The sequence below is a fragment of the Trichechus manatus genome, unplaced genomic scaffold, assembly GCF_000243295.1.
Source record: "Trichechus manatus latirostris isolate Lorelei unplaced genomic scaffold, TriManLat1.0 scaffold00218, whole genome shotgun sequence".
NCBI classification, from domain to species: Eukaryota; Metazoa; Chordata; class Mammalia; order Sirenia; family Trichechidae; genus Trichechus; species Trichechus manatus.
The window spans coordinates 3,673,414-3,693,297 of record NW_004444154.1 but is presented as its reverse complement, the minus strand read 5'-3'; positions in this window follow the sequence as shown (position 1 = coordinate 3,693,297).

The following is a 19,884-nucleotide window of genomic DNA, read 5'->3' as shown; positions in this document are numbered from 1 at the left end:
AAAATTCTCTCTTTATCTTTTGTTTTGGTAAGTTTGATTATAATATGTCTTTGTGACTTTCTATTGGGATCTACCTTCTGTGTTGTTTGATGAGCATCTTGGATAGATATCTTCTCATCTTTCATGATATCAGGGAAGTTTTCTGTCAACAAATCTTCAAAAATTTTCTCTGTATTTTCTATTATCCCCCCGTTTTGGTATTTCAATCACTCATAGGTTATTTCTCTTGATAGATTCCCACATGACTCTTAGAATTTCTTCATTGTTTTTAATTCTTTTATCTGATTTTTCCTCAAACAAGTTGGTGTCAAGAGCTTTATCTTCAATGTCACTAATTTTAACTTCTCCTGCCTCAATTCTGCTCATATGAGTTTCTATTGAGTTGTCTAATTGTGAAATTTTATTGTTAATCTCCTGGATTTCTGATTGCAGTCCCTCTATGGATTCTTGCAGCCCATTAAAGTTGGCATTATGTTCTTGAATAACTTTTTTAAGTTCCACTACTACTGTGTCTGTATGTTCCCTGGCTGTTTCTGCATTTTGTCGAATTTCCTTTCTTATTTCTAGAAGAGTTCCGTATATTAATCTTTTGTATTCTGCCTCTGGTAATTCCAAGAAGTTCTCTTCCTCCAGAGAATTTATTGATTCTTTATTTTGTGAGCTTGCTGAAGCCATCATGGACTGCCTCCTTATGTGACTTGATACTGACTGTTGTCTCTGAGCCATCAATCATTTATTATAATTTTGTTTTGTATTTGCTTAGTGAGACCTAGCTTCTTATTTTGTTTTGTTTTGGTATGCCCAAATAGGCTGCTCATGTGCACTAGTTTGATTTTTGACACTTTTGGATCTCTAGCGTCTTCTCACTAGGTAGTTAGTTCTGTAACTAAGTGTGTGCACACAGGAGTCCATTAAATTTTCCTATATGGGTTCAGCTCGGGTGTTCAGGCAGTCGGTCACCAAGTGTGTGATGCAGGCTCTCACCCCCAGTCCTAGAGAGGCATGGGTGATTGGTGCAGGCACTGGACTCTGGCTGTGGTAGGGGACCAGGCACTGAGCCAGGCCGGGGGCTGACAGCTACCCCTGAGACTCTGAAAGAAAAGCATGTCCCTTTTCTCTAGGGTGAGTAGGTACGTAAGTTTTGCAGCCTGACTATGAGTACCCCACTCTGTTGGCTGTAAAGGCTCGAGGGCGCCACTTTTTCTTGAACTCCTGTAGCATGTGACTAGGCACTTTAGGTGCTACCACCAGTCCTCAGGTCCCTGCTGCAGATCGATAAAAGTGTCTGCTTAAGGGGCCTGGCTCAAGGGTCACAAATCTGCCCTTTCACAGCTGAAGCATTTGAAGTTAAACTTCAGATGCTTGCCCTGTTGTACTGTGGCAGTGAGGACTAACGCTGTTGAGATGGGTCCCCCCAAGTCCATACAAGGGTGTAAGGCACTCAGAGTCTGCGGACCCCTGATACCTGCTCCCAGCAAATGAGCTGTGCCTACCCTGTGTTCCTGGCCCAGGGGAGCCAGCAGCTTATTTGTTCCCTCTCCAAGGCCAGGAGAATGGGTCAGGGCACCTTTTGGGATCTACGTCTTGTCCAGTGGACTCCTGGTGCAGAGCATGGAGGGAAGAGGTAAAAGGGAGAGAGGTTTTTCCTATATGGGCTTTTTTTTTTTTTTAATCCTAGTGAAAGGGTGCATGCATGTACTTATCCTAGCCTCTTGGGAGCTGCTTTTGACTGGTTCGGAGTGTCCAAGCAGAATCTCTGCTGGAAAACAGCTTCCCGAGCCCGTGCACAGCACAGTTGTTTCCCTGCTTCACCACGGACCTGTATGGCTATGGTGATGCAGTTTCGCCGTCGCGGCTCTAGCCCTCCTCACGTCTTCCAAACAGTCTCCCTCTCCCGTATCACTCTGACGAATTTCTTAACCTTGCCTTGTTCAGGGCTCCCAGATATTCACATAGAGTCAAATCTCTTGTTTTTCCAGGTCTTTGTTGTAAGAGGGATATAGGAAGCATCTAACTACTCCACCATGTTGACCACCTATATGTAAGTTTCTTTAATTGTAAAAGTCATTTAATCCCTTTCCCTACCTAGCAGGCTTGTCACTCACTTCCCTGACCAGGTTATGTAGTGACTTGATCCTTGTTTTTTGTATTGTGGCCAGGTGAATATGTACAGGTAAATCCTGAGGGAGGTGAATGTTATTTTGAAAAGCAGAGTCCTCTGCATTGTCTTCAAACAAGTGGGAAATGCTAGTCTTTAATAGGAAGAAGTGGGATTCTCCTTCAAGCCCAGCGGATTCAGGAGAATATTAGGTTTCAAGGTTCAAGGTACTTGGCTGAATTGACTGGGAAGGACACAGTCTGAGTCTCACTCTTTTCCTGACTTTGGCATAGAAAACCTGCTGGAGTTGAGAATCTAATCTTCTCTAGAGTTCTGTTACACATGCAAGGGAGTATTATTCAGCCCTAAAGAGAAATGCAATGGACTTAAGCATAACAAAGATTGTGAGGATGGTGCAGGACTGGGCACTGTTTCATTTTGTTGTACATAGGGTATCTATGAGTCAGAACTGACTCAACAGCACCTAACATCAACAACAACAAAGAAAAATGAAGTTCTGATACATGCTACAGGTATCATAATCATGATACATGGATGGAACTTGAAAAATTGTTCTAAGTGAAATGTCAGATACAAAAGGAAAAACATTATATGATCTCACTTACATGAAGTGTCTAGAATAAGCAAATGTTTAGAGACCAAAGATCAGCAGTTACCTGGGGAGAGGGGAAGAGAGGAATGGGGAATTATTGCTTAATGAATCCTGAGTTTCTGTTTCAGGTGGCAAAGAAGTTTTGGAGGTAGATAGTGGTAGTGGTTTCACAACTTTGTGTATGTAATTAATGTCATTGAATAATACACTTAAAAATTGTTAGATATGCATATTTTGTGTTACATATATTTTACCACAATATTTTTTTAAGAAGGTGAAGGAATGAGTAAATGACCATGGTATCCACTGGTCCTATCACATGCCACCTAGAAGTTTCTTCCCTGATGGAAATATTTTTAAAGCATGAACTATTTTTAAGTCAGCACTTAGGTGCCATTTTGGAGATGAGCCATAAAGAACATGAAGCAATATCCTTCAGCATGTGGGTTATGCTATAATGAACAACAATTATAAAGTGATGTGTCCCCAGGTAGGTAGAATACATGGATCTAGAAAAAAAGAATGAAAGTAAGAGTGGCCTCACTTAAAAAAATTCCTAGTGACAAATGGGAATCTGTGCTTCCCATTCCCACAGCTCTAGGCTCTGTGAGTCTATAGGTCCTCATTCCGAGATAAGGAAAATATCCATCAGAAGTCCCATTATACTTTCAGATCTGTGCCACCTGGTCACTTTAGCCCCCTTGTGCCAGGAGACCAGCAGGCATGTAAAGAAGTCACCATCCAGGAAGGGGTTATTGACCCTGATCATCCCTGATGCTGGGAGTGTTTCCTGCTGATGGATTCCAGCTAGCTTCCTCCTAAGGAATTGCCCTCTGGTAAAGACAGTACCCTGCCATGTTAGCAGTCCACATTCAGCAATGGGTCAATTTGTTGTTCTTGTTGTTGTCATGTGCAGTTGAGTCGCTCCAAACACACAGCAACACTATGTACAAAAGAATGAAACATTGCCCAGTCCTGTGGCATCCTCACAATTATTGTTATTCTAGAGTCCATTGTTCAATCTATCTCATTGAAGATCTTCCTCTTTTTCACTGACCCTCTACTTTCGCAAGCATGATGTCTTTCTCCAGGGACTGATCCCTCCTGATACATGTCCAAAGTATGTGAGACAAAGTCTCGTCATCCTCACTTGTAAGGAGCATTCTGGCTGTACTTCTTCCAAGACAGATTTATTTGTTCTTCTGGAAGTCCATGGTATATTCAATATTCTACACCAACACCATAATTCAAGTGCATCAAGTCTGGTTTGGAATTCCTTATTCCTTGACCAGCTTTCACTTGCATATGAGGCAACTGAAAACACTATGGCTTGGGTTAGGCGCACCTTAGCCCTTAAAGTGACATCTTTGCTTTTTTAACACTTTAAAGAGATCTTTTGCAGTAGATTTGCCCAAGGCAGTGTGTCATTTGATTTCTTGACTTCTGCTTTCATGGATGTTGATTTTGGTCCAAGTAAAATGAAATCCTTGACAACTTCAATTTTTTATCCGTTTATCATGATGTTGCTTATAGGTCTAGTTGTGAGGATTTTTATTTTCTTTATGTTAAGGTGTAATCCATACTGAGGGCTGTGGACTTTGGTCTTCATCAATAAGTGCTTCAAGTCCTCTTCACTTTCAGCCAGCAAGATTGCATTATCTGCATATCCCAGTTTATTAATGAGTCTTCCTCCAATCTTGATGTCATGTTCTTCTTCATACAGTCCAGCTTCTCAGATTATATGCAGAGCATACAGGTTGAATAAGTATGGTGAAATGATACAACCCTGATGCACACTTTTCTTGACTTTAAACCATACCATATCCCCTTGTCCTGTTCCAATGACTGCTTCTTGGTCTAGGTACACAACTACTGCAGCCTCCACCAGACTAAGTTCAGCACAACTAGATGGTGCCCAGCTACCATCACTGACCACTCTGACAGGAATCATAATACAGGGTCCCAGCCAGATCTGGAGAAAAAAGTAGAACAAAATTCAAACTCACAAAAAAAGACTGGACTTGCTGGTCTAACAGAGACTAGAGAAACCCTGAGAGTATGGCCTCTGGATACCCTTTTAACTCAGTACCGAAGTAACTCCTGAGGTTCACCCATCAGCTGAAGATTAGATGGGCCCATAAAGTAAACAATAATACGACTAGCTCAATCATATATATCAGACTAAATGGGCACACCAGCCCAGGGGCAAGGATAAGAAGGCGGGAAGGGGCAGGAAAGCTGGACAAATGGAAATGGGAAACCCAAGGTTGAGAAGGGGAGAGCATTGACAAGTGACAGGACTGGCAACCAATGTCACAAAACAGTATGTGTATTTATTGTTTAATGAGAAACTAATTTGCTCTGTAAAGCTTTATCTAAAGCACAATTTTTAAAAAATTACAAAAAAAAATATTAAAATATATCATGGACTGCCAGAAGAACAAACAAATCTGTCCAAATTTTTCTGGGAAGAAGTACAGCCAGAATGCTCCTTAGAGGCAAGGATGTCCTGACTTCATCTCACATACTTTGAACATGTTATCAGGGGGACCAGTCCCTTTAGAAAGCCATCATGATTGGTAAAATAGATATTTGTGAAAAAGGGAAGACCCTCAGTGAGATAAATTGACATAGTGGCTGAAACAATGGATTCAAAACAGAGCAATAATTGTGAAGATGGCAACTGTGAAGATGGCGTAAGACCAGGCAGTGTTTCATTCACAGGGTCGCTATGAGTTGGAATCAACCTAACAGTATCTAACAACAACATATGTATATATATATATACACATATATATATACACATATATATACACATACATACATACTTACATATATATGTTATTGTTACATGTTATATATATGTTACATGTTATCTACATCTATACGTTTAGACCCTTAATTCTCTCCTCATACAGTGATTTCCCCTGGGCGGAAGAGGAAGCAGGAACTACTGGTCTTGGTTTGCACAGAGTGGGTAGAAATTTGGGGAATGTGGATGAGCTATTGTGCTGCTGTGGTCTCCATCTTGCCACTGTGATATATTAAGATTATTAACTTTCGGTTTGACTTTTATATTCTTATTAATATTTATAAAGTAATATATGTAGTCTTTTCATCTACAATTTCCTCCTCTGGTATCAGTACTCTATTTTAAGTGGTCAATTTATTTAGTAAAACTTTTCATTTTAGGAGTCATGCCCACTCACTGTAAGAAATTTGGTAAATATATAGTGAGGAGCAAAAAAAAAAAAAAGTCCTGCATATTCCCAAACCTTAAAACCAACACTTTACATGTTTTAGTGTATTTATTTCCCATATTTTTACCATGTACATTTTTCTGTACACTTGAAATAATTCTATATTACAATCCCTCTCCCCACTCCCCCTTTCTGTTTTTTCTCTTGACGTTTTCTCATGGCTTTAATACTCGCTGTGTACTATCCAACTCAGGTGATTCACCATTACCACTATTTGGAAACTAGATTACTTCTGATTATCCCTATTAGAAATAATGCTGCTATAAACGTCTTTACATATAATCTCCCCTTCTCCCAATCAATCATTTATTTTTACAGGACAGATTCAAAACAAATGGAATTCTGAAATCAAATGGTGTGAATCACTTAAGAATTGTAATGCATATTGTCAAATTTCTTCAGCAGTATTTCCTCCCACCCCAATTCCCAACAGCTAAGTTTTTGGTGGCTGTGTTTTGCCCTTTGGCCCACATGAAACATACATGTGCACACACACCGAATCAACCCTTACACATGTTTTAAGTGAAAATTATAGTTGTATGTACCTCATTTTGGTTATAGTTCAAGATAAAGAAAAAATAAATTGTGGCTTATGAGTTATTGATTAGAAACAGGGCATCATTTGTCAAAGCAGCCATTGGCCTGAAATATCAGCAACTGTACAAACACATCTGGCTCATCACAGATTTTCAGCTCATGTTCTGTTACGGAAACACAAAAACTTATTGATTGCATTCCCAAATTAAAGCTCAGCTCGATGGTTGCAAACATACCATTGCCTATAATACATTTCTTTGTGAGACTTGTTTAACTGTAACAGCTAAGAAAATAAATGTTCAGGGCCCAGCTAGACTGATCTTTAACAAACAAAATAACCTTTTATTTTATTTTTTCCCCTCCACTCCACATGTAATTTTAGTTCTGTTCTTCTAGGGTATTATGACCTCATGGTACTTAGAAAATTTCACCAAAACTGTAGTAGGTAATTTGGGGTGAAGATGCCTTCACTGAGAAAGGGAGAAAGGACATTTACTTGGGTCATAACTAATGGCTCAGTCCAGAAAACTTTGATGAACTATTAGCTGATGTATCTTCGTGCATCTTCATTTTCTTCATTTTTCTCTGCCTCCTTGTTCAGTGAAGTTGTTATCAGCTTTTGATGAAGTTAAATATGGCACCTCAGGAACTAATGTCAAACAAAAATGAGAATGTTCTCAGATGACATAAAATATATATCCATATAGCTCATCAAAAATGTTCAAGCTTCTTCAAGAAGAAACACATTATATATCGATAATTTAAACAACTCTCTTATGTAGGATCTGTGCCATTCTTGCCTACAGCAAACATTTTAATAGCTGTACAAAGTCTTCCTCATTGACTGCTACCCTAGTCAAGGCTGTTGAAAGGAGAAGTCGGTGAGGGAAAGAAGAGGGATCTTGGGAAACCGTGCCGTGTCGGGGTTAAAGAATATCAATGCCATAATGACGGGAAATATGATGTCTGGAAAGAGGGTACTTTGGCATTATTTCATTTTTTAATTATTTATTCATTCATTTACTCAACTTACTTTAACGCAGGAACTGGTCATTTATGTGCTACGAGCCCAGTTGCAGAAGCAGATGCAAAAAATGAATAAAAAGAATGTGCCAAATCTTGAGGCTGAAGTATGTTTGAAGTGCTGCAGAAGTCCTAGAGAAAACTGACCATGGTTAATAGAGCTGATAAAGGCTTCCAGCAGAAGAGTCCATTTGAAATGAATCTTCAAATATGTGTAGATATTAGTTTTACAGAAGACATGGAGAAACAAGTCCAGGCAGAGGAAACACCAGGTTTTCCAGCGGATGTTGGGTGAAGTTTAAAGGTGTTATAGCTGGAGTTAGGATCACAGTGGGAGATGAAGCTGGAATGGTATGTTGAAGCCAGATTGTGAAAAAGCAGGTTGTGTACGGTTTCTCAAGTACAATCATTACCCACTTCAGTGACCACAGATATCTGCTAACTCTGATTGTTTGTCCTGTCTCTGTCGTGCTGCCTACACTGAAATCCTGATGTTTAAACCAGATTTTAGCATAAAACTCAATGTGTCAATGCTAACAACTCTTGTGTAGTTCTGAAAAGCAAGGGAATGGGGTTGGAACCAAGGGCTGACTCATGGAATACTAATCAACACCAGTGAAATTCTTTCTGGCTGGGAAGAAAAAAAATACTGAAAAGTTGAATTTTTACCAAGTTGGGCAAAAGAAACAAGTGAAAGATAGAGTTTTCTGGAGGAAATGGTGTGGACATAGGAGTCAAGATTCACAGATTCATTGGCTCTTCAACCCAAGTTGGGTGGGCTTGGAAATGTCATTTAGGTTTTACTATGGTAGAATATAAAAAGATAAACAGCCTAGTTTAAAAGCATAGCCTTTTTAATTTCTCCAACTTGACTTGCTCTCTTCTACGCATTGATGGAGATATCAGCAGAAACATGAGCCCTAATTAAAAATAAACAAACAAACAAAAGATTTGCCTTCAAGTCAATGTTGACTCATGGTGACCCCCTGTGTTACAGAGTGGAATAGAGCTCCATGGAGTCTTCTTGGCTATAATCTTTCTGGAAGCAGATCACAAGGACTTCTTTCTGTGGAGCTTCTAAGTGTATTTGAACTTTTGGTTAGTTAGATGAGAGCAAATGGTTTGTATCACCTAGGGACCTTGAGTCCTGATAGACATATTTTGAGGGCAACTTCCCAACCTGCCATCTTTTCTACATGAATGTCTCCATCCTAAAAACCTGTTTTCAGTGTCCTTCTCCTGGTCATCAACATCAAGAATGCCACCCCCACCTAGGGATCTTACTTAGTTCTAGTTTCCAATATAAGAAGTAACAAGCTCTTCAACAGGAATAACTTGTTCTTACTGAAGATATGTCCCCAATCTAGAGAAAAATTACTTCTTCCTTCCTGCAAGCCCAATTATAGTACATAATATAGTATTCATAGTATCACATAACAAGAGTCAGACAAAAGTAGTGCCTTCTCTCTCAAAGACAATTAGGGTTTCTTGTCAACCTAAACTTATAAAACCAACTCAGGTAAACTACAATAAACTTTCACGCTAAGTACTATCTTAAACAGAAGAGTGATTTTCTAACATTAACTCTAAAGAATTACATTAACATGCAAGCTTCACCTCACCCAATTTTAACATCCTGTTTTCTTTAAAAGTAGGCAATCAGGGTACATTCTAGGGTTGGCACAAATACAAAAAAAAAAAAAAGCAAATCCACAGCCCCTTTGAGATTAATTTGTTTCTTGGTGCAAGAAAAGGTCATTACCTTCAGCTTGGAATGCCAGGGTTTGTAAAATTAAAATATAAATGTAATTTTTTAATGGCATCAGTTAAAGGAAAAGAGCATTTTGCCTTTTTCCTTCCACAGATTCTTTTGTAAATTTAGTAAATGAATTGTTCCACTGTCCCTTTCCATTTTACTGTTTTATGTTTCTTGGAACTGCTGGGAACCTTGTTTTTCCACTAATAGTCAAAACTGCTTGGACTTGGTACATTCTGGAGTCGGTAAAATTTTCGTTTTCAGAGAAGACTTAGAGTATTGGTTCAGGTGATGTGATTGCAAACACAAGAGCTTGTTTTCAGAGCTGGTTAATGTGAAATGCCTTATAAAGAATTTTATTTTCGGCTTCTAATGAGGTACCTTTCCTTCACCAAATGAAGAAAACCATCTCCCAAAGCACTCCAAATAACTTTTTCCTTTTTCCCATTTCTGATTCCTGATCCATTTTCTATCAGGTCCTGCAGATGTAGACGGAGAAAAAAAGAAGCATGAGGCCATTCTATCTGAAACTTCAAACCACGCGTGAGTGAAAGGTATATTGGGTGACAGCATGCTCTTTCCAAATACAAAGAGTTAATTTATACTTTTGAATGATGAAACTTCATTTTGTTTAGTGCCGTCTGTGTGTTCAGTACTTCCATGTTTTACATCTGTTATCTCTTACAATCCCTACAAAATATATATTACTATCCCTACCTCACATATTTTGGACATGTTATCAGGAAGGATCAGCCCCTGGAGAAGGACATCATGCTTGGTAAAGTAGAGGGTCAGTGAAAAAGAGGAAAATCCTCAAGGAGATGGACTGACAAAGTGGCTACAACAATGGACTCAAGCATAACAATGATTGTGAGGATGGCATGTTATCAGGAGGGATCAATACCTGGAGAAGGACATCATGCTTGGTAAAGTCAAGGGTCAGTGAAAAAGAGGAAGGCCCTCAATGAGAAGGATTGACGTAGTGACTGCAACAGTGGGTTTAAGCATAATAATTATGGTGAGGATAATGCAAGACTGGGCAGTGTTTCGTTCTGTTGTACATTGGGTCCTTATGAGTTGCAAATGACTAGACGGCACCTAACAACAACAACAACAACATGGACTGCCTGACAAACGAACAAGTCTGACTTGGAAGATATACAGCTAGAGTGCTCCTTGGAAGGTAGGATGGCGAGACTTTGTATCAAGTACTTGGACATGTTATCAAGAGGGACCAGTCCCAGGAGAAGGGCATCATGCTTTGTAAAATCGAGGGTGAACAAAAAAGAGGAAAACCCTCATCAAGATTGATTGATGTAATGTCTGTAACAATGGGCTCAAGCATAACAATGATTGTGAGGATGGCACAGGACTGTGCAGTGTTTAGTTCTGTTCTACTAGGGTCGCTATGAGTTGGAACCACCTTGTCAACCCCTAACAACAACTACATTTTAGCTAAAGGCGAGCTTATATTTGAAAGAGGAGCTGTGTTAGTTCTGCCAGTTTCTTTGTTCATTTTGTGACAATTATTTTACTTAAACTAGATAATATAATCTGAAAATCCATTTAACTCAGCCAGTGTAAACTACCTAACATCACAATAAACAGAATTAAAACGAACAAGAAGATATTTCCAAGCTCTCCCCTTCTGAAGTTTCTATAATTTCACTATTTTCCTTCTTATATAGTATCTGAAATTTAAATTATTCAGATTTTAGGAAATCTAATAATCTCTCTTTACAGTCTGAATTCTGAATCAGCTTCTAAGAAAGATAAGGAAGTAAGATACATGTAAGTTGCCAACGAGTCGATTTGTGACTCCTGGTGACTCCAGACGTGTTAGAGTAAAACTGTGCTCCATAGGGTTTTCAATGGATGATTTTTTGGAAGTAGATCACCAGGGCTTTCTTCAAAGGCAACTCTGGGTGGACTCAAATCATCAAATTTTGTAATAGCAGTTAATCGTGCTAACACTTTTTACTACCCTGGGCACAAAGCCTTCTTTAATCCTTATCTTTGTTTATCTTTATGAAACGCATCTTCTGCTTAATTATTTATCTTTATAACTGATTTTTAACAATCTGATTATGGTGTGTTTTGGCTAGATTTTCTTTATATTTACTCTTGTTAGGTATCATTGAGCTTTTTAGATCTGGGTACTTATATTGTCTATCAAGCAAATAATTTTGGCCATTGTTTCTTCAAATATTTTTCCCTTTTCTTTCGTCTTCTCTTCTCTTCTTTTGATACTCCGATTGCACGTATGCCACATCACTTAATATCGTCCCACAGGTTGCTGAATGCTTTTTTGGTTTTTGTCTTTTTTTTTTTTTTTTGTATTTGATTTTGAATAGCTTCTATTGATCTATCTTCAGGTTTTCTGATTTTTTCTTCATGAGTGTCTAACCTGCTGTTAATCTTATCTAGGTTATTTTTCATTTCAGATATTGTGTATTTCATCTCTACAATTTCCTTCTTTTTTTTTTTTTTTTTTAAAAGCTTCTTTTTTCCATCATGGTTATGTTTCTCTAGACCCATTTAAATATGTGGAGATATTATAATAGCTGTTTTGGTGTACTTTTCCACTAATACTATAATTTATATCATTTCAGAATCTATTTCCATTGAACATTTTTCTCCAATGGGTCATCTTTTTTCTGCTTTTGCAGTCTAATAATGTTTGATTGAATGATAGACTTTGTGAATTTTATGTTCCTGAGACCTAGATTTTATTACATTCATTTAAAGAGTATGAGCTTTATCAAGTAGATAATTCAGTTATTTTTGTGTTAATTTAATACACTTGAGGTTTGATTCCTTAGATTTCTTTTTTGAGTAGGGGAATGAATTTAAAGTAGCATTTATTCTAGAGAAAAATTTAATCCCACCCTTAGGCCACGGCACCTCTGTTGTTTCTACTGATTGGCCTGTGTATTCAGTATGGTCTGTGCATGAGGAATCTCTAATGATTTCCAACTCAATTTCATCTCAGAGAATTGTTTGGCTTACAACTCACCAGTAATGTTTCTTTCCTGGAATTTTTTTTTTTAGCTAGTCTTATGAGATTTCGCTCTATACATGTTGTTATTGTTGTTAGTTGCCATTGAGTTGGTCCCCTGACTCATGGCGACCTCATACACAATGGAATGAAATTCTGTATTGTGCTGTCTTGTCACCATGATTGGTTGTAGATTGGACTGTTGTTATTCAGAGGGTTTTCACTGGTTGATTACTGGTGTCTGTTTTGATTCTCCTTTCTGTACCACATTCAGTACTTTCCTCCAATTAAAACACTGGGCAAATCATAAGGCTCACCTTGTTTCCTTTTATGCAGGGATCAGTATTTTGCTGCTTATTGTCCAATGATGCAAATAGCTGCTTCCTATATTTTCCTATTTTTTTAAAATATATATATATTGCAGAAGTGTAAATCTGCACTATCTTATTCCATCATGAGCAGAAACTGAAAAGTCATTTCGTTCTATGTTGTGCTTCAAATTATGTCTAGTCATGTAGCACAATATATCTTATTAGTGATTCAGCAAAGTGATAAAATGTCATTAAGACACTTAAAATGTCAACAGTGTGAAGATGCTCCTCAATTTAATTTAAATTTTCTCCCATAATTTCCAGAATAAATGAGATCACTTTGCAAGTTAAAGTTCAAAGGAATTAATGTTTAAAATAAACTTCTTCTTCCTTGTGAGTTAAGGAGTCCTGAAGGTGCAGTGATTAAGCACTCAACTGCTAACCAAAAGGTCGGCAGTTTGAATCCACCGTCCTCTCCTTGGAAACCCTATGGGGCAGTTCTACCCTGTCCTATAGGGTCACTATTAGTCGGCATCGACTTGATGGCAATGGGTTTGGTGTTTTCTTTTTTTGTGAATTAAAGTTTAAAAACTTTCAAGTCTAAAATCCATCCTCCCCGGCTTCTTATTCTGCTCAGTTTTAATCATACAGATTTTTAATATTTTATTGGGTCACAATTTCTTTCAAAGCTGGAAGTATCTTTCTCTCCCTCTGCCCCTCTCTCTTTCCCTCGCTTCCTTTCTTTCTCTTTTCTCCCTCTCTTTCCCCCCTCATTTTGTTTCCATGGTAAATTTCAGATGTACCTCACTTCTTGAAAAATTAAATAAATAATTATAGAGCAAGAGAGCTGAGTGCCTTCCAGCCAAAGTTTACTGGTGAAGTGAGGTGCCTCCAGACACTTATTGGTGGAGCTACAGAGCTTTAGAGTGCTTGCCTGGGCAAAGAAGACACAGGAAGAGAGGCCTGAGAGGCCAAGAGGCCAAGGAACCAGGAAGCAGAAGCTGAAGACAAGGAACATAGGAAGCAGAACTGCCTCAGTCTCAAAGGGTGGAGCGGCCACTTAGATGAACTAGGAGAATGGGGCCGCCCAAACTTGAGGAAGCAGAGTTGCAATTCCAATGGGTCTGGAAGGCAGAGCTGAAGTCCAGGGCTGAGGGGACTCCATTCAGAATCCTGAGAGTGTGACCAATACCTAGAGTCTGGAGGGTAGGGCCATTGTATAAATTGTCTCATAGAACAGAGGATTATTTTTAAGACTTGAAAGCTAAAGTAATGTGTTATGCTGACTCGGTTGGTGCCTGTTATCCCTTCTTTCTCTCCAATTTTTCTCATTTGTAATGGAAATGTCTACCTTGTGCCTGTTCCACCCTTGTACTTTGGAAGTGGATAACTTGTATTCTATATTTCACAGATGCAGAATATTTAGATTTTGGACTTGGAGTTGATTTAAGACTTTTGCTATGATATGATGGGGTGAATGTGTTTTACATGTGTCAAGGACGTTAATTTTGGGGGGCCAAAAGGTATAATGTTATGGATTGAATTATGTCTCCCCAAAAATTGTGTGTCAACTTGGCTAGTTCATGATTCGCAGTATCGTATGATTGTCAACCATTTCGTCATCTGATGTGATTTTCCCATGTGTTGTAAATCCTATGTCTATGATGTTAATGACGTGGGATTAGAGACAGTTTCATTAACGACGAAAGACTCAATCTATAAGATTAGATTGTGTTCTAAGTCAATATTTTTTGAGATATAAAAAAGAGATTCCTGCAGAGAGACAGGGGGACCTCATACCAGCAAAACACAAGAGCCAGGAGAATAGTGTGTCGTTTGGATCTGGGGCCCCTGCATTGAGAAGCTCCTAGTCCAGGGCAAGAATGATGACAAGGACTTTCCTCCAGAGCCCACAGAGAAGGAAAGCCTTCCCCTGGAGCTGACACACTGAATTTGGACTTCTAAACTACTAGACTGTGAGAGAATATACTTCTGTTTGTTGAAGCCATCCACTTATGGTATTTCTGTTATAGCAGCTCTAGATAACTAAGACACCCCAACTTCTTATTCTGCTTAGTTTTAGTTATACAAACTCTTAATGTTTTGTTGGGTCAAGATTTCTTTTGAAGCTGGAAGCATCTTTCTCTCCCTCCCTCCCTCTCTCTCTCTTTCACTCTCTTCTTTCTTTCTCTCTTCTCCCTCCCTTGCCCCCCACATTTCATTTCCATGATAAATTTCAGGTATACTTCGCTTCTTGAAAAATTAAAAATGAATTGACAATAGTATTTACCATCAGAGAGTAATTTAACTTTACCTTTTTAGGGTAAACATAGCTTTATCTTCTTGTAAAGTTAAGCATTGTGCAATAGTAGCAGACCAGGTCACCAGGTCATTTACAGGTATTTTCTTTCTATCCAGTATATATTTATAAATCTATCACTCTTATTTTCTTTTTATCCTTATAAACAATTGCTGATGTATAGGTTTTTTTGTTTTTGTTTTTGTTTTTTTCCTCATGGCATAGTGTCCACGCTCTTTCCTATTCAGGCTTTATAAGTCCTTTGGCAAAGTGCCTGCTTCCATTGTCTCTTACTGTAGAATTGTCTTTTAGTCATGCTTTTTACCTTCCAAGGAATTATTTAAACCGGACCTAACCTGAGACTAGCTGGCAGGGATGAGCCTGTGGATAGAGTCAGATCCAGGTATTGTGGGATCTGAAGGTTGTATAATTTGGAGCACTTTTCTATAAAATATAACACAAAATTTGAATTTAAAAATCGACTGTGACCTCTGGCTCTGCTTGTCTGTATAATGCTTTTGCATGAGTCAGCACAGACCATGGGAGGAGTATTCTTATAAGCCATTCCTAGGCCAGAATTGCTAAAAACATGATCCTTCATGTAAGTGATTGTATCCACATACATATATACTACTCCAAACTAACTGTGTCCTGAATTTAACTTCTCTTTAGCTGGATCCCAATAATTTTCATGGCAACTTTCATTTCACCAAACTACTGGGGAAATGAGGTGCAGGTAACGTAGGAGTCAAACTGTTACCTGATGGAAACCCCAGATTCTTGCTAGGCATGACTTGTATTGGCCAATAAAGGAGACACCAAGGTGGGAAGGCAGAAAAGCACTTTCATTTCATTGTGCAAGGAAATGAGTCAGTCAGAGCTGCTGCTACCACAACTGACTTCCAAGGGCGAGGGGAAAGTTACTTTTAAGGCGTTTACAAGTAGGGAGTTCATACAAGTAACGTCAGCAAGATCTTAAACATACTACACATGCACAATGGGGTTTATGTATAACTTCAAAGCTGTAGAGAAGGAAGCCAAGCAAAGGAAACAGGATTCTGAAGCCAACTTCCCTGAGGCTCTGCCTTAAAAAATATGCATAATTATAACCTCTCGTGGCTAAAATATATTACTTTTGCCCACTTTACAAATATGTGGCTTTGTGAACTCATTGTTGGTGATCCATAGAGAGCCTTGGAAGGAACCTGTATAGGAAATGATGTCTTCTCACTTCACCACGAATATCTCTGTGGAGAAGCTTGCTTCATGAATCAGAAGAATTGAATCTGGGTCAGCTGATCTAACATCACATGTCTACTCTTGGCATTAACAATTTGAAGCTGGACCATCACCAAATTCTTACAGCACATGGGAGACTTGTGTATCTAAAATTTGAAATCAGAAAATATTGTTTTATCCTCTAATGTCTAAAAGACGTGAAGACTCTATCTGTGGTGGAGTATTTGCCTTGGTCAACTCTGCTCAAGAAAAGTTGCAATTGCATAGATCAAGGTCAAGTTGCAGCAGGCCGGCCCACTCCTCTATTGAGGTTGGTTGCAACCTAGCCTGAGTTACTGGCTAAACTCTGTGCTGCCAGCATCTGCTATATTCACTGTTGAGGAATGTCTATAGCTGGGGCTTCCATTACTTCCTGTGATGTTCTAAGGCAAAAGCTTTTGTAGTCCTTGTTCAAAGTTAAATAGATACCCCATAGTCTCCACCAATGAGCCTCTATTCATTAGATTTACAGAAGTCTTCACTTTTACTGAGGCCAATGTGTCTAGTATTTGCTTGCCAGACCTCAGTTTTATGAACTTGTGGAATCCTGTGATTTCTGTGCTATTCCTGGGTTCCATGACTGCCACTTTATCAAATCTTAACAGCCCATACATTTTTTGGGGGGTTCACTTTTTACTTAAGACAAATAAGGCTCAAGATTCTATTGCATAAGGACTTCTATATATGACGTTGCCTCTCTAAAACAAGCTATTTACCTTTGCACAAAGTTGAAGGGTGCAATTAAGATCAAAACGCCATGTGTTCTAAGACCTAAGTCAGGTGGTCATGTGGCAGCAGTTAAAATCCAACTATCAATACCAGTCTCATACCCAAGCATAAACCTGTCTAAATTGTGAAGGTCGAAATGCCAGGTCCACATGAAAGGCCCAAAGCCAGACATGATGACCCCAACAAAATGTTTTCCATGTATTATTCCAACTCATAGCTACCCTATAGGATAGAGTAGAACTACCATAGAGTTTCCAAGGCTGTAATCTTTATAAAAGCTGCTTGCCACATCTTTCTCCCACAGAGAAATTGGTGGGTTTGAACAGCCAAGCTTTCAGTGAACAGCTGAGCTCATAACCACTGCATCACAAGAATACCTTCCAAGTATTATTACTGAATTCAAAATATGTGCTTTATAGATAAAGCTCAATGTTAAGAATATCGATATTGTAGCCATAATGCCAGAGTTGGATACCTTGCTCTGCCATTGACTAAATAGATGACCTTGGGCGACTTACTTCCACCTCTGTGCTTCAAATTCTTCGGAAATAAAATGAGGATAGTAGTACCTATGCTATAGTCTTGTTATAGAAATTAAATGAGTTCAATATTTGTAAAGTACACAAAAAGTGCTTTATAAGTATTTCTTAAGTATATATGAATACATATATTTGTAAATAAGTAAATTAATTAATTAAATGCAGTATTTCTCAAAGTCCCCAGCAGAATGCTCCCAGTGAAATAAACTCAACCCTCAAACTTCAGCTGCCCCACTGCCATCACCAACATCATGCAGGCAGAGCCATCGCCATCAATTTTACCCCTGTTCTCCTGGTCCATGCTCCATATCTTGGGGTTTTAAGAAGTTCAATGATTGCAATCCCTCTTTTATCCCTTAGTTTTGAAAAATTGAGAAATGAGATAATGTAACACAGATGACGCTAAAATACATATTTTATAGCTAACACAGCTGGTTTTAATTGAAAACCCTTTACCAAACCCATAGTGGCCCTATGATGATAATTGAAGGTGGCTTTTGTGTTCTTATTGGCTTTCTGATACCAAACCTTAGATTTTGGCAACTTATTTAGTGTGGCCATTCTGACCTGGAACAGGTGACTCTACCTGTGTATGTGTATGTGTGTGTATGTGTCTATATTGGCACACATGCATGTGCAGGGGGTGACAATTTTCTCTCCTTTTGTAACATTTATGAAAAGGAGGAATAGAGTAGAATGCATATCTCTGCAAACATCTTGCACACAAGAAGAGTAATAGAATAGATGGGTTTACAACACATTCCCAATTTCTTCTTGCAAATTTGCCAATCAGGTAAGTAATTGCTCAATAATGGAGAAGAAGGAGAAATTTGTGAATAATAGGAAGAGACCAGAAGTATTAGGCAAATAGATGGCAGTCAGTCATTGCCATTGGAACACTGAATCACAAAACACATCCATACCCAGTGGCTTAAAGCAGCAATTATTTATTCTCACCATTCTGAAACTCAGATGAAGATTGGATCATCTAGGCTGGGACCAGCTGAGTGGAAATGTCTCAGTTTGGAGATCTAGCTGTGCCTGCTTGGGATGACTTTACCCCACATGTAATTTTGTTCTGGTAATCTGGCTGAAGATAGACCAGTCATAGAGAAAAGCTTCTCAGGGCAATAGTGGAAGCACAAGACAGAGTGGAAACACAAAAACTTCTGTTATGGATTGAATTATGTCTCCAAAAAATATACATTGAAATCTTAACACCCATTCCTGTGGATGTAATTCCATTTGGGAATAGAGTTTTCTTTGTTATGGTAATAAGGTCATATCAGTGTTGGGTGTGTCTTAAACCTAATGACTTTTGAGATATAAAAGAGCAGATCAGGTACAGAGAAAAGCAAGAGAGCACAAATGAGGGAAAGGTAGATACCACGTAGAGATTACCAAGGAACCAGGAATACCAGGGTTACAGAAGCTGAGACAAGGATTTTTCCCCCAGAGCCAACAGAGAGAGAGCCTGCCCTATACTCAGAGCCCTGAATTCAGTCTTTTAGCCTCCTAAACTGTGAGAATATACATTTTTGTTTGTTAAAGCCATCCACTTGTGGTATTTCTGTTATAGCATCACTCGGAAACCAAGACACCCTCTTATCTAGAATCAGACCTGGTACACCGTGATGTCTACTACACACAAGCCACTGACAAAGCAGATCACATTGCCAAGCCATAGTCAAGTGGTGGGGAACACTTTGCCCATCATGAAGCCACGGCAAGGGAGGGATGAAAGGCCAGGAATTCAATCAGCTCAAATTCCTAACCAACTGTCTTACCTGCTGAACAATGTTCCCAGTGTCATCACTGTATTAAGTACTAGTAAAGCTGTATTTCCTTCTTAGGTTTTTGATTTAAAAAAAATAATAATAACTTCAAAGAATTGTCTTGTCCACTACTTATGGCACATACATCTACTTTGGAGATCCCTGGTTTAAATAGTCAAAGTCAAATAAAAAACAAAAACCCTGGTATGTATCCTTGCCTGGATTAATGAAGTTTGGCATATGGTAGGTGCTCAATACACAGTTGATGAATGAAAAATAAATGAATGAATGAATAATGAAGGAATGATGAATAGGAATTGTGAATAGTCATATGCTTTGAATGTTATTTAAACTCACTGAATCCCATTGTTTTTATTTAAGATGACATAACAACAGCTTCTATATGCAAAGCTTATTCTGCTGATCTGGAGCAAAATTAAGGGAAAATATTTTAAAACTCAATTTTACCCGTTCAACTATCAAAGTGATCAAGACTAAGGAATCATTTTGTTATTATAAATTCATGGGCTGTTTTCATTACTTTTCAAAGGTGATTTCAAAAATTATATATATATTATATATATATCAAAGATGTCACCTTGAGGACTACGGTGTGCCTTACCCAAACCATGGTATTTTCAATCACTTCATGTGCATGCAAAAGCTGG